General features: G+C 48.6%; 1 protein-coding gene and 1 long non-coding RNA gene across 6 annotated transcripts in view; one reads left to right on the forward strand and one right to left on the reverse strand.

Moving 5' to 3' along the window:
* Positions 1–1,531: 1,531 nt before the first annotated feature.
* On the reverse strand, positions 1,532–6,561 carry LOC118676181. Of its 2 annotated transcripts, none has more exons than XR_004974051.1 (3): positions 6,513–6,561; positions 4,217–4,577; positions 1,532–3,836 (listed from the first exon to the last, which is right to left on the reverse strand). It is a non-coding gene; the product is annotated as an uncharacterized LOC118676181 (long non-coding RNA). The 2 variants fall into 2 exon arrangements; XR_004974052.1 differs by having other exon boundaries at positions 4,217–4,574; positions 6,513–6,553.
* FBLN2 (fibulin 2) overlaps positions 5,740–26,451 on the forward strand; it is a 109,125-nt gene continuing 88,413 nt past the window's right edge. For all 4 annotated transcript variants that reach the window (XM_036349651.1, XM_036349653.1, XM_036349650.1 and 1 more), the window contains exon 1: positions 5,740–5,833. The gene's annotated coding sequence lies outside the window, so the exon portion shown is untranslated. The remainder of the gene's footprint in view (positions 5,834–26,451) is intronic.

The raw sequence follows: 26,451 nt of genomic DNA on the forward strand, positions 1-26,451 counted from the left end.
GGGCAGGGAAAAACGTGGAGACTCTGCAGTCACACTGCTCTGGCCTGGGGCCCTCTATGTCACTGAACCTCAGTTTCTTTGTCTGTGAAGTGGAGTAATAATATCTAGCACCTCTAGGATTGTTTTTAGAATTAAATGGATTAATCAATGTAGGGTGTCTATTAAAATGCTGGGCATTAACAAACAGGAGTTTATTTTTCATTCCAATCATTGTCCCATTTATTTAAGGCAAGACACTCTTGGGAGAGTCTGGGCATCATAAGCGCTGATCCTTGATAACGCACCTGTGTCCAAAGAGGGCCTGGGAAGTGCAGGCTCCAGATTTGGTAGGTAATGTTGCATCAATGAAACAAATTAGCAAAGACTCTCGGGTGTGAATAATAAAACTCCAAACCTGTAGAGAATTTATTGGCCCAAGTAACTGAAAAATCTAGGGGTGGGGTTCCAGCCAAGCTATAATCAGGTGCTTAAATGTTAGGTCATCAAAAAGCTCTCCTTCCATCTCGCCCCTCCTCCTTCCCCTCTCCTTCCCTCCCCCGCCCCTCCCCCTCCTCTTCCTCTCAGCTCTGCTTTCCTTTGAACTGGCTTCATTCTCTGCAGGTTTCCCTAGGACAGGGGTGGTCAACCTTTTTGTGAGTGCGTGCCAAAACCAGCAAAATCTCTGACTCAAAATTCTTCTGCGTGCCAACCCTAATTTTTTGAGAACATGTTATGCTTACTTGATATCTCTTAAGGTGTACGTATGTGAAGAACCTTGAAGAAATAATAAAATTCATTCGATAGACAAAAACACAGTATATGATGATGAAAAATACATTTATTTTTTAATGTATACATGTACACTGATAGTCCGACAGAAAACTTTATGACTCCGTTTGATATTATCAGTGGGACTTTTGCTGCTGCATCACTGATGATAGAGATTTTACATCAGGTTTATATTTTGTGACCTTCAGAGATATGCATGAGCTACTACTTTCATCCATCAGGCTACTCCTATTATGAGACTTAACAAAATTCATCACTGAGAACAAAGATTCACAAGCGTATGTGGATGAAACCAAAACACTGGTCGGATCTAGGAAGGCAGGGAGAGTTAAGGCAGAGGCATAGAAATTGCTCTTCCCCTCTCTCGTCAATCCATGTCTATGGTCTTTAAGATAACTTGTTATGTAAAATTATTTATTTATCTAAGATGCACCTACACTGAATTTATCTGAAAAATAAAAAAGTCGATATTAAGAAAAAAATTGTAAATGGAAGATTATAAGAGAGGGTTTCGAGTGCCAGCAAAAGTTACTGGCGTGCCATGTTTGGCACGCGTGCCAGGGGTTGCCCACCCCTGCCCTAGGAGGTAGCCTGTAAGCCACAGGCTCATACCTACAGTGGGCCTTAAATAAAGAGGTCCCCTCTCTTGAGTCACAAGCCCTTCCCTGGAATACTCTAGCAGGCCACACCCAGGAGGAGGGGCAGGATAAGCTCCATTGAAGGAACCACATAGATCCAGAAGGGAGAGAAGAGGGCTCTGCAGAGGAGACTCAGGCTGGTAGCTGCAGCAGGGGACTCGGATGTGTGGAAGCCACAGGTGCAGACTGCACCAGTCTTCCCGAGGGTTCTGAACCCGAGCTCTTGTGCTGATGGGTGCAAGATGTGTGCTACAACTGCTTAGTAGGACTTTTGAGATAGCTAAATGAAGTGGGCGGATAGCTAACTGAAGTGGGGGATGGAGGTTAATAGGTATAATTTAAGCTGCTATATCAAAGAGGCCCTAAAAGACAATGGCTCGGCATATTTGAAAGCTTATTTCTCTTTCATGTGAAGGTCCAGGAGAGGTATGATGGCTTCATGAGGCTCAGGGAATCCTTCCACCCAGGAGTCTACTAGGTGGCTACTCAAGCTCCGGGTCCACAACCAGGTCCTCGCTTTAGCCAGTGGGAAGGGGCAGGCTACATCACTTCTGCTCCTGTTCAATGGCTTCCAGGGAGACTGGAAATGTAGTCTCAGCTGGACAGTCCTGGATCTGTGCACAGTTCCTATAGTTACGTTTCTGACATGAATTGTGGGAGGTAAGTAGTTTCTGCCCTAAGTGGAACAGCATCCATGGTGGGTGGAAAGGCAGGGAGGTGGGGAAGTTCCTGGTGTATAATCAGCTTCTTTTTGGGTTGAAGAGTAGGATGCTGGGGGTTAAGGACAGAAGTGTGTGTGGATAAAGAGGCTGGAGAGGTGAGTGGTGTTCAGACCAGCAAGGGCCAGACCTAGTTTCCAAGGACTGACTGGGTGCCCACATGTCTGAGCTCCATTCACACCACTAGCCATCAGCTGCCTTTGGCCACCCCTCAGGCCTGGGGTGTGTCCACAGTGGTGCCGCCTACTCCTGAGGGGAGGGACAGGGAAGAGGTCCACATAGACCCTGGGCTCAGGGCAGTTTGAGCAGTGTCAATGTAAGAAACATAAGTGACGTCCAAACATGTAGAGAATTTTTATAACTGACAACATATGCTGGAGAGCAGGATCTCAAATACTCCCCACGATGAGAGTTTGTAGTTTCTTTTATGCATTTGGGATTTACGAGGGAACTAAGGAAGACTACATGGAAGTGAGAAAAAGCAAGGTGGGGACTGAGTTGCAGAGTAGTTAACAAGATGATGTGCTTTATTTTATTTTTCCATCACCATTTATCCCTCCTATACCCTCTTCTACCTCTACCCTCCTCCCCCACAATCACCACACTGTTGTCCACATCCATGAATTCTCTTTTTTTTCTTTTTTCTTTTTGCTCAATCCCTCCATGCCCACCGCCCAACCCACTTCCCCTCCAGAGTTGTCTGCCTGCTCTCTATCTACGAGTCCATCTGCATTTTGCTTGGTAGTTCATGTGCTATCTTGACGGAGGTTATGCTTCTGAGGGGTCTGAAAAAGAGGCATTGCAAAGGAATGTTAACCTAGATGCACAGAAACAATGGACAAGGCTTGCTTAAGGAAAAGATAAGCCAGTTACTAAAGAAGGTATAGGCCTACTCCCCATGACCTGTCCAATTGGGAATTTATGATCAGATCACCCTGTGAGTTACTTTCAGACACTGAACTTGCTAGATTTATTAGAGCCCTTTTCCTTCCACTGTAGGGAATTTCAGGAACTGGAATGAGGCATCATGAGTCCAGGTGGGCACATGCCCTTGTTTTCACAGACCCTTCACTCCTTGGGGAGGACGCGAGGAGGACAGAGGGAGGTTTGAATAAGGTGCTTCCAAACTTGGTAGCACCTTATAGTCAATGGGGACGCCAGAAGCCATTCATGCCCAGCTGCACCCCTCTGGAGACTCAGGTTTAATGGTTCTGGAGTCGAGTGTAGATGTTGATGTTTCCAAAAAAGGTCCCAGATGATTCCAAGGATGGCCACGTTCTAAAGCCTGGGTCTGGGCGGTGCTGCCAGGGTTTGTTGAGGAGCAGGATGGCAGCTGGTGCCCCACCTCTGTCTGCAAATCACTGCCCATCATTTTGAAATATCTTTCCCAGACTGTGGAATATTCTGGAGTTTTGCTGGGCCCACTTATTTCCTAGGGTCCTTTGCAGGCCAGGAGAGACAGCTGCCCCTTCCGTCCAGCCAGTGTGCCTGCAACAGATGCTCAATGGGAGGCAAGCGCTAGGAGGAAGCAGGCCCAGTGCAGAGTCCGCTCCTGGAGGGAGGGAGCCATATCAGCCCTCAGAGGCAGAGCAGGGGAAGTTCTGGTGGGGAGTCCGGGACCACCATTCAAGGAGAGGGCAGCCCCCATGCTGTCTGCACCCAGGTGTGCAGGGAGATTTTGGGTGCTGTTGCTGACTCAAGTTGGTTTAATCTGGGTGAAGAAAAAACAACAACAATAACAACAACAACAATACACATTTAATCCAGGGCTTATCATGTGCCAGACTCTGCTCTAAACATCTTCAAAACAATCCTATGAGGCAGAAACTATTTTATAGAGGAGGCCACTAAGGCTCAATGTCACCCAGGGGGATGTGGCTTTAAACCAAAGCCACCTGGCTACAGAGTCCCTCCTTCTAAACCCCATGTTATTGTTATATGGGGTGATTATTATTGTTATTCTCATTTCTCAGATGCCAGGGGAGGTGCAGTGACCTCCCCAAGGCTACTCGGCAAGGATGCAGACCCAAGAAGCCCAGTGAGCCTTCTCCTCCCCATCTGGGTTGCCAGGTGGTGAGGTGAGCCCCATACCTGCCAGCCCTGGTGCCATGATGCCCAGGGGCTGGTGAGAGTGTCACTGATGTGAATAACTTTGCTGCCCACTCTGAGCATTCTGACTCAGACTTTATCAGCCTGGAACTTCCTCCAACTGCATCTCAGCCAGATCCGGGCCCCAAATTCCTGGTGGGTGATGTGCACCGTGTCTGTGATAACAGCCCTGGCAGGGCTCCCAGGGCATGGCTGCCTTGCCTGCGTCTCCGGCTCAGATAACAGAAGACTGGCAACATGTCTCCACTTTATCTCCTGGAAAGCTGTCTTGGCTTTGGGCTCAGCAGGCTGCTGTGAGGCCAAATCTCCATTTATTATCTCTCCTCTAGGCTTCAGGAACCTGCTTTAGGGAAGGGAACCATATCAGAGGATAGTGAGTTGCCCGGGTGAGTGACACAGGTGTCTTCTATCACCCCAGGCTGCCTGCTAACCCTATGTGAATTTCACTACAATAAATAGACAAAGACAGAAGAAGGCAAACAGAGAGTGACAGATGGATGGAAGAACAGAATTCCAGGGTCCTGACTCTTTTTGGGTCTGACTCTGGGACTCTTAAGTTGATTGAGAGGAGGGGGCTCTGTGCAGGCCTGCAGGGCCCACTGGGCTGCTCTGGGGACAGTGTTTGCTCTGGCAGTACTGGATTTTGCTTGTGTAGGTTTTGGGGTAGGGTTTTGAGCCCCTGGTTAGGGGAAAGGGCCTGGGAGGTAGTCCCTTGCCAACTGCCCGCTCCCCACAGGGCCTCTTAGCAGGTACAGGCACCTAGTCTGCCAAACAGGGTGAGTGGGTACCAGACCATGGGATGCCAACCCTGGGTAGGAGTTGAGTCACAGTAATTCATGTTTTGAGCTACAACTTGCAGGCTGTTCACAAGCTGTTGGGTGGGCCCTTGCTGAGGGCATGACAAGGGGCTCTCTATGTCTCCCCATCAACAGCCAGGGGTTAACCCTTTCAAGAGACGAGGAGGCTGGGTTCAGAGAGGTCTAGGCAGTGGTTGAGGTCACAGGCAGCTGTGTGGGCTGAGAAAATTGACAAACTTAGTCTCAAAGCTGGGGGCTGGAAACCATGTGGCTAAGGACCTGTAGTCGCGGTTTTAAGTGCCAGCAGGCCAGTGGAGGCTGGGGCCAAGCTGGCCTGCCTCTTTGCAGTGTTTTACCGAGGCCCTTCAGGTCCTCCCAGCCGCCCAGAGTTTCTGAGCCCATCTTCCATGTGGGGACACTGAGGGTCACGCTCGCAGAGGTGGCTGGAACAAAGTCCCCCCGATGAAGGCAACAGTGCGAAATCTGGAACTCAGAGTTTAGACTAGGCGGGGGAAGGGGGTGCAGGTAAGGGGTCGAGGTGCTTGGCGAACGCGCAGCCCAGCCATCTCTGGGCCTCGGCTTGCACACCTCGGCCTGGAGGGAGCAGACTAGGCTGCCCACCCACCACCCCAGCCCGGTGGAGACCCCGCCCCGGAGGCGGAGCAGCCTCCCCCCCCCCCCCCCCAAGAGCCGGCTCCGGCCCGCCCCTCCGAGCCTCCGCCCCGCCTCGCGCCGAGCTCTGGACGCGCCGACGGCCCGGCGGACAGACACACCGACCGACAGACGTGCGTAGCGCCCCCCGGTGAGTGCACACGGACCCCGCCCGGGCCTCCCTCGGCCTTGGCGTCTCGGCGCCCTCGCCAGCCGCCGCTCGATGCTCTGAGCGCTCGGACGCCCCGACGGCTCGGCGGCCCCACAGCCGAGCTCTCTGCGTCCCGGTCCCAGCGGGGGAGACGGCGCCGCACGCAGCGCGCGGGGCCCATTGGAGGGATGCGGGCACTTTGTAGTGGGCTTTAGGGCTCGGCGGCAGGGTCCCCACCCGCCAGGTCCCGCCGCCCTCCGGTGCAGCGTCCCGCCGGTTATACCCCCCCTTCCCCTCCCGACCCCACTGCTCCTCCACTGTCCCCCTGGTCGCGAGGCCCGCTCCCCACCCCCACCTTGCCGTCCCGAGGGGATGACTGGAACCCGAGGTCAGGCACACCCCGCCTTCACACATCCTCCATTCCCCCTCCCCCTCCCAGTCACACTGCCAGACGCACTCACACTAGTGGCCAGTAGAAGCCCCCTGCATGGGGCGCACCCACCGCCATCTCTGTCACACCATTCTACTGGGCTCTTAGTCCAATGCTCAGGACCCACCCCTGCCCCAAATCGCCCTCACATATGTTTGGGCTCCTCACACTCATCTCTCCCACCCTGCCCTTTTGTGCACACATGTTTCATACATGCGTGCCTTACACACGGGCTTCTCTCAGACATACCTGCCTCCTTATCAATCAGCTGTGTTTCTGTTAAATGCGCGTGTCTCTCTAACGCATTCATATCTGCTACACACGTGACTGTTACACGTCAACAAGGTACTGAATGGTGTATAAAGCATGGTACTTCTTGTGTAAAATAAGATATATAAGTACAGATTTGCTTGGATGTACAAAACAAAGTTGGAGGAGACAGCAGGAGCATGTTGTGGTTATCTATGGTTACCTGGGGATGTGGGGCAGGTGGGGGACAAAGGTGAGATGACATTTCCCACTGTATCTTTTATATTTTCTAGTTTTTGAACTATGTGATTGCATTGCCTGTTCAAAACATTACATCAGATTCAAAAGCAACTGGGCAGTTGGTGGGTGACTGTTCATTTGTGAGTTAAAAAAAAAATAGATTTGAGAGAGAAACATGGATTTGTTGTTCCACTTATTTATGCATTCATTGGTTGATTTCCATATGCGCCTTGACCAGGGATCAAACCTGCAACCTTGGTGTATGGAGATGAGACTCTAACCAAATGAACTAAGTGTTTAAGGATGGTTTTTAAATCCCCTGCTTTATGATCTTGTGGTGGAGCACACTGACTTCTTCCTGCCTTGGTATACAAAAGTTTCCACTTGATTAAAATGAGATGGTAACAAAGTCACTTTTGCAGGGTTTGGCAAATGGTCAAAAAAAAAAACCAAACAAAAAACCAACAACAAAAAACCCACCCTTTCTCTCCTCCCCCTTTTCCTGTGGGTGTGTTTCCTTTGGTGATTAGACCACTGGCTCTTCCTGGGGTGGGCACTGTAGGGCTTACCATTCTGTCGGGAGCTTGTTTCCACATTCTGCTGACCAGGAAACTTGGGACAGATCCAGACCCTATGGGGCCAGAGCAGGGGCAGTGGGTACAGGGAGGTCCCTGCTTTGGCACCTTGCAAGATTCAGATCCAGCTCTGCCACTCACAGACTGTGTTCCCTTGGGCCAGTGACTCACCCTCTGAGCCTCAATTCTCTTATCTGTAAAATGGTTGCCATACTTATATCTCTCAGAGTTTTTGGAAAGAGGAAATGAGACCACTCATTCCTTTATTCAGCAGATATTTATTGAGAACCTACTGGGTGCTGGTCACTGTGTTGAGTGTTGGGCATAAAACAGTGACCAAGGCAATGTCTTCTGCATCCAAAGAGCCTGCTTTCTGGTGGGCGACACAGATAGAAGCCCAGTGGGTGCTTTCTGTGCCTCCATGCCTTTGAGGTAGAGCAGACAAGCTGGCCTGGTGCTGGAGTGGGGGTGGGGAGGCTGTTTAGGGAGCATGTCAGAGGAGGTTAGCAGAGCAGGCCTGGGGTGCAGTGGGGACAATCAGGCCCAGGGCATAGCAGGTGCAAGTGACCCAAAGCAGCTGGTTGACAAGATCCCTGTGAACAGGAAGGGCAGTTGAGATGGGCCTGATCTGGGGTTTTGATTGTATTCTGGGTGTGATGAGGATTCAATTCCCAGAGAGGTGAGGTCTGAATGGGATTTTAAAGCTTCCCTCCAGCCCCTTCTGGGTAGGGGAAGAGGGTGGGGCCTACAACCGGTCCCTATGGGGTAGTGGGGAGTCATGGAGTTGTGGCCTTCCTCCCAGAGGGTTAGCAACCACGACCATGCCTTATTGGGAGCATCCAGGGAAGGCTATGGAATTGGGGTTTCTGGTTAGTGGCATGCATGCCAGGGGTATGTGACCAAGGTCTTGGGTTCTCTTTCTCACACACAGCTCTAGCAGTAGCCTCTAGTGTGGGCCAGCCCATGGTCCTTTCCATGGCCATCCTGAAGGCTGCAGGGACTCACACATGTGGCTCTGAAATGCTTTTGTCAGGGCTGTCCTGGGGAGAGCACAGAGGTCCTGGATGGGGGGGTTGGGGACGGGGGAGCATTCAGCTGAACCGGGAGTGGTCAGCGGGGGGTGGGGGGTGGGTGGGCGGAGGGGGACTTTCTGGAAGAGGTATTACTGGCACTGTAATGTGAAAGTAGTGTGAGGGAGACACAGTGACAGGAGAAAACCTGGCTTCTTTTGGAGATGTGGGTGGGAGGTGAAGTGGGAGGAAGAAGAACTGGAATGGGAGCCAGGTCTGTCCATCTCTAGGTCCTGCCCCAGGCAGGCCACCCCTTGATTACAGAGTACCACTGGCACGTACACACCACTGACTCAACTTCTCCAGTCTGGTCCCCTCCCAGCACCCCTGTCAGGTCAAGCCATGCATCATTGTACACCATTGTCCTCACAGTTATTGCGATTTGGAAACATTGCAAAAATGCCTCTGTCTTCTCATATATGGAGATTGCTGCAATGAAAGTACTAATTGAGGAAAGGTTATTTCCTTCCTTGAGGGTGGGGAGCCTGGCTTTTTGTGCAGGGGCTGTATTGTAGGCCAGAGTGACCTCGCCCGCCCAAGTCACAGTGCTGGTGAGGAAGTGGTGCTGCATGCCTGCGCCCGGCTGGGGCCAGGGGACTCTGGGAGTCTCTGCCTGACAAAGCGGGTGGGAAGCCATGTGCCTAGGGAGTGTGATGGCTGCTTTTAGGCATAGGCGGCCTTTGCCTTCAGATAGACCCTGCACTTTAGGCCACCTTCCTTGTAAGTTCTCATTTTTCTCGTCTGTGAATTGGAAACAGCCCTACCGGCTCTGCTATCATTTAGTCCCCAGGAATGGCCTGAAATGTGGGAAGAGGGCAGTAGGTGAAGGCCCGGCCAGATATGTGGGAAGCACAGGGGGCACTAGTGTGCCTGCCTGGCCTGAGTCTCATGACCCTGGAGAGTGAGGATTTTCTCTCCAAGTCTCAGATTCTCAGTCTGTTAAAGGGACCTGGTGGTAGTGCCCACCTAATAGGGTTGGCATGAAGTCTGAAGGATGTATGGAAAGCCCCAGGTATGGCTTGGCAAGCATACAGTGCTTAATGAACGTGTTACGTAGGTTCTGAAATGCTTTTGCCTGGGCTGTCCTGGAGGAGAGCACAGAGGTCCTGGATGGTGGGGTGGCAGGGGGAGGGCTTCCTGGAAGAGGTATTACTGGCACTGTAATGTGAAAGTAGTGTGAGGGGGACACAGTGACAGGAGAAAACCTGGCTTCTTTTGGAGACGTGGGTGGGAGGGGAGGTGGGCCGTCCTGTCCTCTTGCTCTTCTCTGTTCTGATCACTGAGGTGCATTGTGTGCACTGGGGCCAGCCCTGGGCACTGTTGGGACACACCAGTTCTTTTATTTTTAAAAATATTTTTTTTGATTTTTTTAATTACAGTTGATGTACAACATTATATTTATTAGTTTCAGATGTACAATACAGTGATTAGATCCTATATAATAAAGAGGTAATATGCAAATTAACCCTCACACCCTCACAAGATGGCTGCCTATGACTAGGCTGGCAGGGAGTTAGTGAGGACGACCAAATGACTGAACAAGCAGGCTGCAGGGGGCGACCAGGCTGGCAGGGGGGCCGTGAGTGGCGGCCAGGCCGGCAATGGGGGGCAGTTGGGGGCAACCAGGCCGGTGGGGGGGGCAGTAAAGGGTGACCAGGCTGGCAGGGAGAGGGCAGTTGGGGGTGACCTGGCTGGCAGCGGGGGGCAGTTAGGGGTGATCAGGCCAGCACACATAGGCAGTGAGGGGTGATCAGGCTGGCATGAGGGGCAGTTAGTGGCAACTAGGCAGGCAGGCTGATGGTTTAGGAGTCCTGGATTGGAGAGGGTACAGGCTGGGCTGAGGCACCCCCCCCCCATGCACGAATTTCGTGCACCGAGCCTCTAGTATTTATATAACTTACTAAGTGATCACCCTGATAACCCTAGTACCCACCTGGCACCATACATAGCTATTACAATATTGTTGACTACATTCCCTATGCTGTACTTTACATCCCCATGATTATTCTGTAACTACTAATCTGCACTTCTTTAAAAAAACTGCTTATTTACTGATTTTAGATGGAGAGGAAAGGAGAAAGAGAGGGAAACCTCTATGTGTTGTTCTACCTATTGATGCATTCATTGGTTAATTGATTTTTATATGTGCCCTTGAAGCAGGATGCTAAGAAGCTAGAGAAATTCCTTGGCAAGTAGAATGGGGAAACTGAGACTGGTCACTGAACAAACCGGCCAACCAGTTTTCAGCTAGATACAGATCACCTCCCTAGGGATAACATCTAGGCCTCAGCTGTATTTCAGCTCCAGGCCCAGAAAAGCAGCAAAATCAGATGGACAACACCAGGACCAGCTGCGATGATCCTAATGTGGCCCCACCCCATAACAAAGAAACAGAATTTCTGGAGGATGAGGCCCAGAAATCAGGATTTTAAAAAGATTCCCAGGTGATTCTAATGTGCAGCCAAGGTTGACAACCACTGTAAACTATAAGGGTCCCGATGAGACTTGCAATTAGGGGAGCAGTGGTGGCAGCAGCTCATCCTGGGCTAACTCCCTGAACCTGTTTCCAAGGCCCTTTTCCTCTGACTTCCCAGTGAGCCCAAGCAGCCAGCCTGGCTCTCCTATTGCTTCTTCTATCCTTAGCCCTTCCTTGTTTTTACTGTTTAATAAACATACCCTCATAATTACCTGGACTCGTGTTATAAAATTTTTCCTTCACAAAGTGAAGAACTCATACATTATTGGCCAGTCCTAGGCAGACCTATTCGGGGCCAGGTCCCCTGTCCAGTAACACCCTGATCAGGGATCAAACCTGCAACCTTGGCATATCGGGATAGTGCTCTAACCAACTGAGCTAATCTGTACTTCTTAATCTCCTCACCTTTTTCATCCCCAGTCACCCCTATCTGACAACTGTCAAGGTGTTCTCTGTATCTATGAGTTTGTTTCTGTTGTGCTTGTTTGTTTATTTTGTTTTGTAAATTCCACATATAAGTGAAATCATATGACATTTGTCTTTCTTTGACATTTCACTCAGCCTTCTAGGTCCATCCTTGTTGTAGATGGCAAGATTTCATTTTTTTATGGCTTAGTCATAATACATATATAACACCTCTTCTTTATCCATTCGACTATTAATGGACACTTAGGTTGCTTCCATAGCTTGGCTATTATAAATAGTGCTACAGTGAACAGGACACACCAGTTCTTGATAAGTCTACCAGCGTTCTTTCTTCCTTAGCCTGGGTTCTCCATCAGGGCCCTAAATTTCCAGCCATGTAGTTGGTCACTAAGTGAGCTTTTGGTGATCCAGAAAATTCTATTCTTAGATTCTCCTCACAATGAAAACACAACATTAAAAAAATATTCTGGTAGAGAACTCTTGGGACCCCTGAGAACACAACAGGGGCCTGTGGCCTGTTGTTGGAGTGATAGGCAGGGGAGGGTTTTGAGCAGGAGAGTGTAGCCTGCTGGGGAATGCACTGGACAGGCAGAGTGGGGACCTTGTGGAGGCAGGATGGGGAGGATCAGGGCCAGCTCAGGAAGCAGGGGGTCTTGACACATAGCCAACCCCTCAAAAGCACACCAAACTACGTATATCCTCCTTTACCCCTGCCTCCCCAACACTCTCAACTTTCTTGGTCCTCATGGTAGTTGGTACTGACATAGCATATCAGTGTTTCTTAACTGTTCCCCTGTGTATTTTCATAGCAGATTAATTCTTCCACCTTGTCTGACCATGGACACCCCAGGATCCCCATCTGCTGTTGTCTGATTACAGGGCTGATATAGGCAGGCCCCCTGGAAAGAATCCAATGGGTGCCCAGACAGTGTAGCTCAGTGGTTGAGCATTGACTTATGAACCAGGAGGTCACAGTTCGATTCCCGGTCAGGGCACATACCCAGGTTGTGGACTTGATTCCCAGTGGGGGTGTGCAGGAGCAATCAGTGATTCTCTTTCTCTCTCTCCCTTCCTCTCTGAAATCAATAAAAATATATTAAAGAAAAAGAATCCAATGGGTGTTGGCTTCCTCTTTTGATAAAGTGATGATTAGCATAATTCGATCTATTGTCCTACTTCCATGCCTTTACATTATACCGAGTATATTTAAAAAAAATCCCTCCCCTGTTTTATTTATATTTATTTTAAAAGGAGACCTTCTATCATAACTATAGATAGAAATGAGGCTCATTTGCTTGGAATTAGCAATACCCATGAAAATAGCTGCAAAGTAGGACCAAATTTTTGCCACTTTTTGTTCCCCGCCCTAGCCTTGAGCCAGTGAGTCCTGCCCTCTCTTTGTTGAAAAGGAACATTGTCAAGTGGCAGGCACATGTTCACAGCCCTGAGAGTTCTGTGATTGTGACTATTTGAAAGAGAAGATGAACAGGGTGCTTACTCACCATAGGCCTTGCTCTGAGTTCTGGCTTCACTTAGCATGGCTCTCTAGCCTCACTTGGAAAGGCCCCTCTGGGGTCATCACACACCACTTCTTCTCAGAACCTCCTGCTTTCTGGGCCCTCCTTGGCATGTTTCCTGCTGGGTGGGGCTGTGAGGATGTCTTCTCCAAAACTAAGGCCTGATTCTTAGGTCGTGGCTGGTGCTTGTTCTCATGGGGAAAAAGGGGACCTGGGCCGCTGCTCATACTCCCCGACTCTGCACCCTGTGTGCTGGCTGTGCAGAGCTCTGGAGGGGAAAACAGCTTAGCCTGGGGTGTCCTGCAGCCTGGGGTCTGTGCCACGGGGCAACAGGCTGGCTGGGGCTTAAGGTTTGGGCTCCAGCTCTGAAGGAGAGGACAATGGGGGCTGACTGTGGGAATCTCTGGGCTGGGTCTAGTGCTTGAGTGAAGTGGGCATCTAAGCCTGGCCAATTTGGAAGTGCCTTGTGCACTGTAAATTGCTGAGCTTGGGTGAGCAGAGCTCACTAACATTACTTTTCCTGGGCAATACAATAACACCCACAGTGATAGCCGATTGGCTACAGGTTCTTAATTAGCTACAGGACCTGGTGTGAGAGAACTTTGCTCTAGTCCTCTTACCATACCCCCTCCTTACCCACTTGTTTTCTTGAACCGAGTACCCAATCTTAGGCTTTCATGAGAGCAAGAAACTCATTTAATGGACTACTGGGAATGGAAAGGTTGTGGTGACATTAGCTACCTATCCCTGAAATGCCCCACTAAGACCCCAAGGCCAGATGTGCCTGACCCAGGTATACCCCTTGGATTGGCTGCGGCTTCCCATGCGAGGGGTGGGAGGAGTGGCCCTTCCTTAGCATATGGCACAGTAGCACATGCATCCATGACCTGGCCCCAACCCTCACTATGATTTCCCTGCATCATCAGGAAAGGACGCTGGCTCCAGGGAGTGCAGTAGCTAGGGACTCCTCATACCCTTCTTTCTTTGTCTGCACTTTCTCTAGTTGATTTTCTCAAAATGATTTAAATGTGCCCACCTTTAGCTGGGAGGCATCCTGGCTCAAAGTTTTTTTCTGCTAGAAATGGTCTGTGTTTTCTTTTATTTCCAAGATCAAAGTCCTAGAGAATCGCTCTGATCGGCCCAGCTTAACAGGCACCTTGGGCTAATCGGCGGCCAGGGGCCGGGTCACCAAGTCATGATATTGATGTGGCTTTAGGGGCTGTCTCCATCCATTCTCTGAGAATAGGCATTCAGTGAAGCAGGCTGCAGCCTAAGAGGTGTCCACCATACAGACAAAGTTTAGTAACTTCAGAAACTCAAGCATTCTTGGAGACTAGTCAGCAACAGACATAACACAGTTGCCGATCTTGTTTTCTTGTCATAGTTTTAAGGATTATTTTGGTTGCAGGTGATAGAAAGTACAACTTAAGCAAAAAATATACAGGGGACTAGCTTCAGGCTTGGCTGTTTCCAGGAGCTCTGAAGAGGCCATCAGGGCTGTGTCTGCATTCGCTATGTTGTGCAATTGTAAGGTAAGCTCTGCCATGGGATGGTCAGGTGGCCCAGCAGGTCCAGGCTCACTCCTTTGAGCTCAGGAGCTTCAGCATGGCTGGTATGGCTGGCTGGTATGACTGTTCCTTACCAGTCACTCTCTTGGCCATCCAACAGTCCACATGGCCTGAGGGTGAGAGAGGGTGGCTCCCAGAGGAAAATTGGGGTTTTCATACCAGGAGAAGTGGGCGGAGATTCCCACAGCATCTCTGGCCTGTTCCAGGTAAATGGCCGTGTATTTTTCCCTGCCCCTATCTCACACGGGGGACCCATCCTGCAGAGAATGTGAGAATGTTCTGCTATGAGTCATAGAAGCTCTTTACCATCTGGGTGGCTCATGTTAGAATAGGGAGTTGAAGAGAGGTGGTAAGGGCTATGGATGGGGTCCTGATTTCCAACCAAACCATATTTACCCAGAGTGGTGAGGATGTGGGCAGAATCAGTTATTCTCTGAGGGTTTGCTCTAAAACTTTTTTTTTCTTTTCTGTGACTTCTGAAGGTTCAGGAACTCTGTGTAGAGTGTAGAGAGGTCAAAAGAGGAAGCAGAGAACTCTGATGAAAGGTTTCCTGGAAGAGGGGATATTGAGCTGGGTCTGTAGGGATGAATAGGAGTTTGCTAAGAGGCAGGAGAGTGTGCCTGGCAGAGGGAACAAAGGAATGTGCAGACTTGAGGAGCTGTGAGAGATTTATTTATTTAAAAGATATTTTTATTGATTTTAGAGAGGAAGGGAGAGAGAGAAATAGAAACACCAATGATGAGACTCAGTGATCACTGCCTCTGTACACCCCCTGCGGGGGACTGAGCTCTCAACCCGAGCATGTGCCCTGACGGGGAATGGAACTGTGAACTCCTGGTTCATAGGTCGATACTCAACCACTGGCTGGGTGCACTGTGAGAAATTTAGAGTAGCTGGGGCAGTAATTGTTTTTTACATTGAACATGTATTTTCAGCTGTTGTTTGACATTTGTGATCATCATCTCTTTGAGTCCTTCCAGTGTTGCCAAGTGGCTACTGTGATGGGGCTCATGTGCAGACAAAAGCATGGCTGCTCAGGGTGTCACATGCTCTGAGCCACCCAGCAGCCTAAGGGGAGAGCTGGGTTAAAAATTGAACCTTGGACTTCAGGGAGTCTAGAGGTTGCTCTGTCAGTGGCTGCTGATGGCCTTAGGGGGCCTGGCGGTAACAGCCTAGGCCAGACACTGCCATTTGCTGCACACCAGTGGCCCTGCAGGCAGCCCTAGAAATTACTTAATTTCAGGGCCATGCTGATAAATTGGGGCATTGGCATGGGACAGGCCTGCGGAAGGTGCAGTTCCCCTGGATAGTACCTCTTTCCATATGCCTCAGAGCTGAGGGACTGCTTTCTCTCTGTTCCTGTGTGTCTGCTTGGCTTTCGGTCTGCTTCTCTCGGTATTTCTGCCTGTCCCTGTTTCACCTTGCCCAGGCCTGTGATGCTGAAAGAAGGACGTGTGAGATGAGGCCGAAGGGTAGATGCGCACTGGGATTGTGACCACCTGAGGCTCCCAGCTTAGCTTAGCCACTGACTTGCAGGTGACGTCAAGCAAGTTTCTCCATTTATGGAGGCCCTGTTGGTGGCACTCACCTTTATGGGTCTTCTTTCTTTTTTCTTTTTGTTAATCCTCACCTAAGGATAGTTTTTCCACTGATTTTTTTTTTTTTTTTTTTTTTTAGAGCGTGGAAAGGAGGGAGAGAGGGGGGAGAGGGGAAGGGAGAGAGGGAGAAGGAGAAGGAGAAACCACATGTGAGAGATACATCGATTGGTTGCCTCCTGCACACCCCAACCAGGGCTGGGGATCAGACCTGTGACCCTTCAGCGTGCGGGCTGACACTATAACCACTGAGGACACTGGCCAGGGCGGGTCTTTTAAACAAATTTATTTTATTTTAGTGTTGACAGTATTACAGATGTCTCCCATTTTCTCCCTTTTTGCTCCCCTCCACCCCATCAGGGGGTCTTCCCCATGCTATTGTCTTTGTCTATGGGTTATGGATATATACATATATGTTCTTTGATTAATCTCTCCTATCCTCACCCCACCCTCTGGCTGCAGTCTGTTTTTCTGTTCCATGCATCCATACCTCTGGCCCTATTTTATTCATTTAGTTTATTTTGTTCTTTAGATTCCACTTATAAGTGAGATCATATGATATTTGTCTTTCTCTAACTGGCTTACTTTGCTTAGTATAATACCAGTTAATAATGCGGATTTTTTTCAATAGATGGAGTTACACATATATTGATATATATGTGATTTGATATGTATGCTATTTTGTTGTATTGACTGCAAGCTTCAAAAGTTCATATGTCAAATTTTCTGAAGATGTTAACATCATAGATATTATGCTTAAAAATGTCGAATTTCATGCCAAGAAAAAGAGCATTTGCGGGAAGTTTTAATTCATTACTTTATTTTGAAGAAAAGTGCTGTTGAAAGTTATTGTATACTGTGGGAAGCTTATGGTGAACATGTTCCATCTCAAGATACTTGTGAATGCTGGTTTAAACACTTTAAAAGTGATGATTTCGATGTGAAAGACAAAAAACGTCCAGGTCAACCAAAAAAGTTTGAAGACCAACAATTACAAGCATTATTGGATGAAGATGCATGTCAAACTCAAAAACAACCTGCAGAAAGATTAAACGTTGCTCAGCAAACAATTTCCAATTGTTTACAAGCAATGGGAAAGATTTTAAAGGAAGGAAAATGGGTGCCACATCAACTGAATGAAAGACAAATGGAAAACCGAAAAGTCATCAGTAAAATGTTGCTTCAATGGCATGAAAGAAAGTCTTTTTTGCATCGAATTGTGACTGGCGATGAAAAGTGGATTTATTTTGAGGATCCCAAACTCACAAAATCATGGGTTGATCCAGGTCAACTATCAACATCGACTGCAAGGCCAAATCACTTCGGAAAGAAGACAATGCTCTGCGTTTGGTGGGATCAGGAAGGTGTGGTGTATTATGAGCTTCTAAAACCAGGTGAAACCGTTAATACTGATAGCTACTGACAACAAATAATCAATTTGAGCCATGCTTTGATCGTAAAATGACCAAAATGGGCCAGAAGACATGGCAAAGTAATTTTGCTTCATGATGATGCACCATCACACACTTCAAAACCAGTTAAAGACACGTTAAAAGATCTTGCCTGGGAAGTATTAACCCACCTGCTATATTCACCAGACCTTGCTCCTTCAGATTACCACTTGTTCCAATAGATGGCACATGTACTTTCTGAGTAGCACTTCAAAATGTGCAAAGAAGTGGAAAATTGGGTCTCTGAATGGTTTGCCTCAAAACAAGAAAAGTTCTATTGGGACGGTATCCACCAATTACCTGAAAGATGGGGGAAATATATAGCTAGCGATGGACATTACTTTGAATAAAGCACTTTTGATGTTTCTCTTTAAATTATCATGTTTTCTTTGATCACAAAATCCGAATTATTAACCGGACACCTGGTACACTCCAGGTCCCTCCATGCTGTCTCAAAGGTTAAGATATCCTTCTTTTTTGCAGCTGCATAGTATCCCATGATAAATGTACCACAGCTTTTTTATCCACTCATCTACTGATGGGCACTTGGGCAGTTTCTAGATCTTAGTTATTATAAATAATGCTGCTATGAACATAGGGGTGCATTTATTCTTTCTGATTGGTGTTTTGGGATTTTTAGGATATATTCCCAGAAGCGGGATCGCTGGGTCAACTGACAAATCCATTTTTAGTTTTTTGAGGAAACTCCATACTGTTTTCCACAGTGGCTGAACCAGTCTGCATTCCACCAGCAATGCACAAGGGTTCCCTTTCCTCCACATCCTCTCCAGCACTTGTTGTTCATTGATTTGTTGATGGTAGCCATTCTGGCAGATGTGAGGTGATAACTCATTTGTCATTTTAATTTGCATCTCTCTGATGACTTTGAGCATTTTTTTCATGTGTCTATTGGCCATCTGTTTGTTCTCTCTGGAGAAGTGTCTATTCAGGTCCTTTGCCATTGATTGGATTGTTTGTCTTCCTTTTGTTGAACTGTATGAGTTCTTTGTATATTTTAGAAATTAAACCCTTATCAGATGTGTCATTGGTGAATATGGTTTCCTATACTATTACCTTTTCATTTTGTTGATGGTTTCTCTTGCTGTGCAGAAGCTTTTTAGTTTGATGTAATCCCATTTGTTATTTTTTTCCTTTGTTTCTCTTGTCCTATGCAATGTATTGGTGAAAATACTGCTATGTGAGATGTTTGAGATTTTACTGTTTTCTTCTAACTTATGGTTTATTCATACTTATGGTTTCATGACTTACATTTTATCCATGTTGAGTTTATTCTTGTGTATGGCATAATTTGGTGGTCTAGTTTCATTGCATCTTTTTTTTAAATTGATTTTTAGAGAGGGAGGAGTGGAGAGAGGAAGGGCGGGAGAGAGGAGACACACACATACACACATACACACACACACACCATTGGGGATCGAATCTGCAACCTAGGTATGTGCCCTGACTGGGAATTGAACCCTTGACCTTCTGGTGCATGGGACAACGCTCCAACCAACTGAGCCACACCAGCCAGGGACACACATTTGTAACTCATTCCATGTTTTGTTAGTCCTGTGCTGGGGCCGCACAAATTAAATAATCCACCCATCTCCACCCACCCACCAAAAGCATTCTCCAGTGTCCACATGGGCCAGCCCCTCAGTCTGGCTGAGCAGGAGAGTGGGTCCCTGCTTTAGAGCCACAGTCTAGTCAGGGAGATGAGCAGGTGGACAGGGCAGCACAAACTCTCAGCTCCGAGGAACAAGGACGGAGCCTGCCAGCCCCAGCTCCTGATAACCACCCTGTGGCTGGAGGGAGGAGGCGGGCCCTCTGGAATGCAGCCCACAGTGTGTGTGTTCAGGGCACTCTGGAGCCCCGTGGAGTGGTCCTGGCAGGGCTCTGTGCACCTAGGTCCGGAGTGGAAGTGGTGGTCCACAGTTTGGATGGACTCTGATGGACTGAATGAGGCAGGGGCAGGGATGTGTCCCGAGAGTAGGAAGCCAGTCATGCAAGGCCTGAGGAGGCAGTGTCCAGGCAGGGAGAGGGGAGTGGTTGGACCCATGGGGAGCAGTGACCCACTGGCTGAGAATGGACATGGGGCAGGGACCCGCCAGGCTCAGCACGTGTGTGAGCATGCACATGCATGCTCACAGTTGCCGTCATACACCTATATAGACTCACATATGCTTGCACATGCTTAAACACACTTCACATTCACACACCCACTCATATACACACACTTATACTTCACATATACATTTCTCACAGTCACACACATAGTTACACCCACACTCACACCTTAGACACACACCCACTCCATACCCATTCATATACAATTATGTTTCACATGCACACAGATGCACGCACACACTGAAACTCCTACACACATGCGCGTACACACACATACTCACTCACAAGTATTCTCATCTCTTCTAGAAAGGACTCTGTCTTTTGGCTTCCCTTGCAAAAAGTTTCTTGTATCAAAAAGAGAAGGGGAAAAGAAAGCAGGAGAGTATCTGCTTGAGCCTAGAGGCAGGGTACAACCTAGTTCAGGCCCTTCCTGGGGGACTGCTCACCTCTGGTGAAAGCTGAGTCAAGGTTTAAGAGGCTACTGAGGAGGGGTGGACCCCAAAGTTTATCTCCCACTGGCCTGGCAAAGCCCCTAAAATCCCACCTTTGTGCTCCCGAAGGGAGGCATTTAACCCTTAAAGGCCAGTTTATTTTCTGGGAGGGAGACGGGTGAACTCATTCTTAGTGCTTGCTAGGGAGGGGTCATTCCCATAGAATGGTCCTCTTTATCACGAGAAGTTTACTTTTATCAGAGTTTTTAATCACAAAATGTTGAATTTTATTGAATACTGTACTTATTTCCAGGATCTAGTGAGATGATCATACAGAATTTTTCTTTTAGTGGGTTGCATTGATGTTTTAACATTGAACTACCCTTGCATTTTTTAAAAGATATAATTAACAATTTTATTTATTTATGTATTTTAGAGAGAGAGAGAGGGAGAGAGAAAGAAGCATCTGTTTGTTGTTCCACTGATTTATGCATTCATTGGTTAATTCTTGTATGTGCCCTGACCGGGGATTGAACCCACAACCTTGGTGTATCGGGACGACACTCTAACCAACTGAGCCACCTGGCCAGGACCCATTCAGGATTTTGAGTAAAGGTGGGAGAACAGATGAGAAGTCCCCAGTGACAGGACCACCAGGAGAGGGGGAGGTCAGGGTGCGAAGCCGCCTGTCCATCTGGGGCTGCGTGGAGGGTGTGGGCATGCCAGGTGGGGAGAGCAGTGAGCTCAGCCTTGGCTGCCAGTGGGGCTGTTTTTCCTCACCCGCCTGGGGTTTCTTCTTTCCAGCATCCTGCCTCACGGGGAGGAGGCTTCAGCTCCCTGCGCCCGTGAGAGCAACATAGTTTCTCTTCTCAAAGGTTGATTGTAAATCCTGGACATTCATCTTGTAATTTCTTACTTGCTTATGTTGGTAATGAGGTAGTTATTACATATGGAGGGCCAGCTCTCACACAGGGTATAAGAAGCTTTTTATTTGGGAGAAAAAACCTGGCTATTCCTCTTGAAGGGTGAATTTCCCTAGGGATTTCATGAGCTCACCCGTTGAAGGTCCACAGGGACCAGTGAGCTTGTGAGGACTCGGGGCTCCTGACACCTTCTCTGCTTGCCACCTGGGGTCCCTCTTCTCTTCAGCACTTTATACCTAGTGTTTCCTCAGAGCCCAGTGTCCCCCTGCACCCCAGACATATTCCTCCCTCCTCCTTGGTGGTCTCCTGGCCTGGCCTGCTCCAGCTCTCCCACCTGCAAGGACAGAGGCCTTCCCCAGGCCCCTGCCCTGAACCCTACCTTTCACAGCCTGACTTGTCTTTTTGCAAATAAAGCCATCAATTAGTCAGACTTTTGCCCACAAGGAAATGAAGGGAAATATGACTTTAAAGACAGAAGCCAAATTTGATCACTTTTCTTTTGATAATTTGTGACTATTTTTCACCTCCCTCCCCTCTTCTCCATATCTTGTGTTAAAACCCTGTCTGGCCTTTGTTAGCTTTTTATAGACTACTATCATTGGCTCTTTTTTCTTTTTTTAAAAAAGTCTCTTTTATTGTGAAAAAGCACACATACAAAAGGCACATAAAAGCAGTTGAACAAACCCTGGAGTAATCACCAGAAGGACACCACCCACCTCCACAAGCTCCTGGGAACCTCCTGGATCTGCCTCTCTCCACCTAGCTACCCACCACCAAACTTTTATGGAGACTGCTTGGCTTGGCTGTCTTTCTGGGGCTGCTTTGTACATTTGTGTGCCTTAAATGATGTTTAGGTTTAATTTGTATTTTATATGACTGGAGTCTTCCTCAGACTTCTTGAAACAGGTGTCTTCAGTTCCTTATTGAGTTTCCAGTGTGCTGTGACCTAATGGATGGCCCCTACCACTCCATCGGAACAACTTCCACTAAATGTACTGGATGCTTTGTGGAGTTCCTGGAGCACTAGATGTGGGTGACTGACCTTTTTTCTCTTTTGAGCTTCTCTCCTTCTTCCTCCTCCTCCTCCTCCTCCTCCTCCTCCTCCTCCTCCCCCTCCTCCTCCTCCTCCTCCTCCTCCTCCTCCTTCTCTTCTTCTTTTTAAATCCTCACTCCAGGATATTTTTCCCATTGATTTTTGGAGAGTGTGGAAAGGAAGGAGGAAGGGGGAGAGACAGATATAGAAGGAGAGAGAGACACATCAATTGGTTGCCTCCTGCACATACCCCGACCAGGGCTGGGGATCTAACTTGCAATCCAGGTACATGTCCTAGACTGGGAATTGAACCCGAGACCCTTGGATGCGTGGGGCCCACGCTCCACCCACTGAGCCACGCCGGCCGGGGTTCTCCTTTCTTGATTTTCATGTCCACTCACTCACTTTTTCTCCTCTGCTGCTTACCTCATTTCCTCCTGCCACCCAACTGGTTCTGTGCTGGTGCCTGACCCTGCCCCCGGCAGGTCCAGGACCTTTAGGTTCTTGACTCATTGCAGGACAGATTTCAAGAATGAGACTGAGTGCCAGTCCAAGTGAGGGAGAGCGAAGCAAGTTTCCTCCAGGTAGAGATAAGGGAGGACCGGGGAACGGTGCTGCTGTGAAAGGGGCCAACGTGCATGTCCAAGTTGTGTGCTTGTCAGTTAGTTCTTGGGACTTTATATGTTTCCAGTTTTTGAATTTTGTGGCACTAAATTCTGTCTCGGCCAGCCTCCTGGTTGGGAAGGGCCTTGTTCCAAGTTTGTTTTTTCCCCTTGTACTTGTGGTATCAGTTTTCACCATAATGAGCTTGGGGCCCTCTCTGGTTAAGTTTCCCTCCATCTTGTACTGACCTGGTTTTAGGAGTTTCTGCTGTTGTTGGCTTCTGCCACCACAGCAGGGGTTCCTGCCACTAACTGCTTCCCTTGGATCAAGTGCACAGGTGGGGGCTCTGGTGAGAGCACCCAGTGGCTTCTCTGCCTGTGATGTCTGTCCACTCCTTGGGAGCTTTCCCTAACTTCTTTCTGTCCTGTTGCACTCCCAATCTCTCCTTTATTCTGTGCATGCCAACTACAATGTGTCCAGCTGGTTCTTACCTCAGGGCCTTTGCACATGCTGTTACCTCTGCCTAGGATTCCATTCCCCTAGATCAGTGGTCGGCAAACTGCGGCTCGGCAAACTGCGGCTCGTGAGTCACATGCGGCTCTTTGGCCCCTTCAGTGTGGCTCTTCCACAAAATACCGACTTCTGCACATGGGCCACGAAGTTTCAATCGCACTGTACGTGCGCACCTGCATGTGGTATTTTGTGGAAGAGCCACACTCAAGGGGCCAAAGAGCCGCATGTGTCTTGCGAGCCTCGATTTGCCGACCACGGCCCTAGATCTTTGCATGGCACATTTTTGACAGGCAAGCTTCAGCTGAACTGTTGCCTCCTAGGTGAGGCCTGCTCTGACCACTCTTGCCAAAGGAATACTCTGCTCCCTCTTCTTCACAACCCTGACATCATCTTGTTATTTATTTGTTCCTTGTTTCTTCCTTCTACCAGAATGATGGGCACATGAGGGTAGGAATTTTGTTGGTCTTGTTTACTACCACATCCCAGTACCTGTAATAGGGGCTGGCAGGTAGCAGGTGCCTGATTAATATCTACATACCGAAGGACGCTGGCATACATATTGCCTTGCCAGACAGACCTGGGTTCTAAGTGAGGGAGAGCGAAGCACCGTTTACTTGGGCAGATCATTTACCCTGTCTGGGCCTGAGTTTCCTTATCTGTAGAGCATGGCTAAGTAATTAAACATTCCTGGAAACTCTCAGTCCAGTGTTTGGCATTGTGTCAGCACTGAGGAAGTGATGGTTATAAATATGAACCTATCACCAGTTACAATTCCTCCTAACATTTTGTGCCAAAACAAGTTTATTTTCCCCAGTGAACTAGATGACTTCCTCTTATCAGACAAGGGGCGTGGGGTTATCTTCTAATTTCCTTTTGGTCCTGGCTGCCAGGAAGCTTACTACAAAGGGGCGGTCTCAGGAACAGCCTTTTGTTTCCTGTTGGGTCTTCAGTGTGGTTTTTTTCCCTTTTCTGTCTCTACTCTTTGATTATTTGCTTTTAGCTCCATAGTACACATGTGTAACTGTTGTTTTTTTTTTATTATGGCAAAATATATATAACACAAAAGTGAACAATTTAACCATTTAAAAATTGTTTTTTTAATATTCACTTGAGGACATGTTTTATTGATTTTTAGAGAGAGCGAGAGACATCAATGTGACAGGGAAACATTGATCGGCTGCCTCCCATACTCACCCTGACCGGGGATTGAACCCATACAACCTTTTGGTTGTATGGGATGATGTTCCAACCAACTGAGCCACCTGCCCAAGGCTAACCATGTTTAAGTGTCCACTTCATTGGCATTAAGTACACTCACATTTTGTGGATCCATCACCACTATCCATTTCTAAACCTTTTTCATCTTGCAAAACTGTAACTCTGTACCCATTAAACATTAACTCCCCATTACTCCTCTCCCAGCCCCTGCTGTCTCTGGGGACCTCAGAGGCATGGAATCAGTCTTTGTCCTGTGTGACTGGCTTATTACACTGAGCACAATGTCCTCTGAGTTCACTTATGGTGTAGCAGGTGTCAGGATGTCCTTCCTTCTTAGGGCTGAAAAATATTCCACATTTTGTCTTATCTGTTTACTTGTTGATGGGCACTGGGTTACTCCCACCACTTGGCTATTGTGAATAATGCTGCTTTGACTAGGGTGTGCAAACACTATTTTAGTACATTACTTTCTTACGTCTCTGAGGCTGAGGTGAGGACAGTCTGAATTATAAAGTAAAGGTATTTTTGGGGGGCAGTTTCTAGGACCAAACTGTCCTACCAGCATCTTCCCGGGTTTGTATATGTGTCCGTGTGGTACACGCTTTGGCCACTGCTGGTGTCCTGTGTGGCTCCCCATCCCTTGAAGGTGCACTCTTCTCCCAGCTGCCCCAGGTTTGGGCTGCTAATGCCCCCAGGTTTGGAATGCTTTCCCTGGGTCCACAGGAGTTACCTCCCCCACATGCTTGGGAGATAACTTTCCCTTTTTCTCCTTACCTGGGTCCTTGGCAGTGACTGAGTAATGCCTCTGTGAGTAGGATGAGCCCTGGAGTGCCAGTCACACTTCAGGGCTCCCATGGGATCAGGCTGGTGCCAGACTCCAGCTGAGGCCACATCTTTTCCCAGCTTCATCCTTTCCTTTATCCTGCTTCCCCTTTTCTCCTTCTTGTGAGCATCTGTCACCACCCCACCCCCACTCCCAGTAAACCACAAACACAAGAATCCATCTCAGCTTTGCTTCTAGAGGTCCTGGGCTAAGACTGTGAGTCCTGTATTCCCTCCTACAGTTGTGTGTGTTGTATGGCTGGGAGAATGCCACTGGATTCCTCTGTGACTGACATACCAAGGTCTACTTGGCCATCTATGTAGGAGTAGGCTCCTTAGAAAGGGACAAAATATCTACTGTCCATCACTTAGAGAAGAGGCAGTCTTAACCCAGGAAACCTGGACATTCAGGTGACCTTGGGCTGGAGGGAACTGGAACTGCTACCTCCTCTGGGCCTCTTTCCTTTGGGTGTGGACAAGAGGAGCCCAGAGCCCAGGAGGTTCCAGGAGGACAGAGAGATGGCACTGAGCCTAGTGATGGCAGTGGAAAATTGGTGTGGATCACATGGACCAGTGATTTTCTGCTGTCAGGCCCCACCTTCTGATTTCCTAGAGAAGTTAGAAATTCAGCTTCAGGAGAGAAACCAAGATGGCAGCATAGGTAAACACTGGAGATTGCTGCCTTGCACAACCACTTCAAAAATACAACTAAAAGACGAAACGGACATCACCCAGAACCACAGGAAGGCTGGCTGAGGGGAAATTCTACAACTAGAAGGACAGAGAAAAGCACACTGAGATTCAGAGGAGGTGCGGTGCTGAAGTAAAATACAAAGGTGCGGAGGTGCGTGCGGAGTGGGCTGGCTGCTGAGGGCGAGGTTGTCGTTTTCAATCGGGAGGGAGTCTCAGGCTCTGAGCTCCAGTTCCGGGCGAGTCTCTGGGGACCCAGACTCAAACGGGAGAAGCGGGACTGTTCAAACTGGCATCGGTCGGAACTCGAGGGCAGCTTTCTCTCTGAGGTACTTGCAGCGGTTGCTGGGACTCTGAGAGGCAGAACCTCTGGGGACGGGACTGAGAGCAGCCATAACTGCTCGCTCAGCCCACCCTGTTGATCCCCTGGGACCCGCCCAGCCCAAGCCTTGCACGGAGGCATTTGATGGATAGCCTCAGGCAGAGGCTAGATTAGCACCGCCCTAGAGATCTAGGACAGAAGTTCTCCCACTGCAGACACAGCTGATTCTCACAGCCAATTGGCCTGGCGGTCAAATCCCTCCCAGTGTTACCTACAACAATCAAGGCTTAGCTACAACAAGACTGTGCACAAAGACCACAAGGGGGTGCACCAAGA

The sequence above is a fragment of the Myotis myotis genome, unplaced genomic scaffold, assembly GCF_014108235.1.
Source record: "Myotis myotis isolate mMyoMyo1 unplaced genomic scaffold, mMyoMyo1.p scaffold_m19_p_2, whole genome shotgun sequence".
In the NCBI taxonomy this organism is placed as follows: Eukaryota; Metazoa; Chordata; class Mammalia; order Chiroptera; family Vespertilionidae; genus Myotis; species Myotis myotis.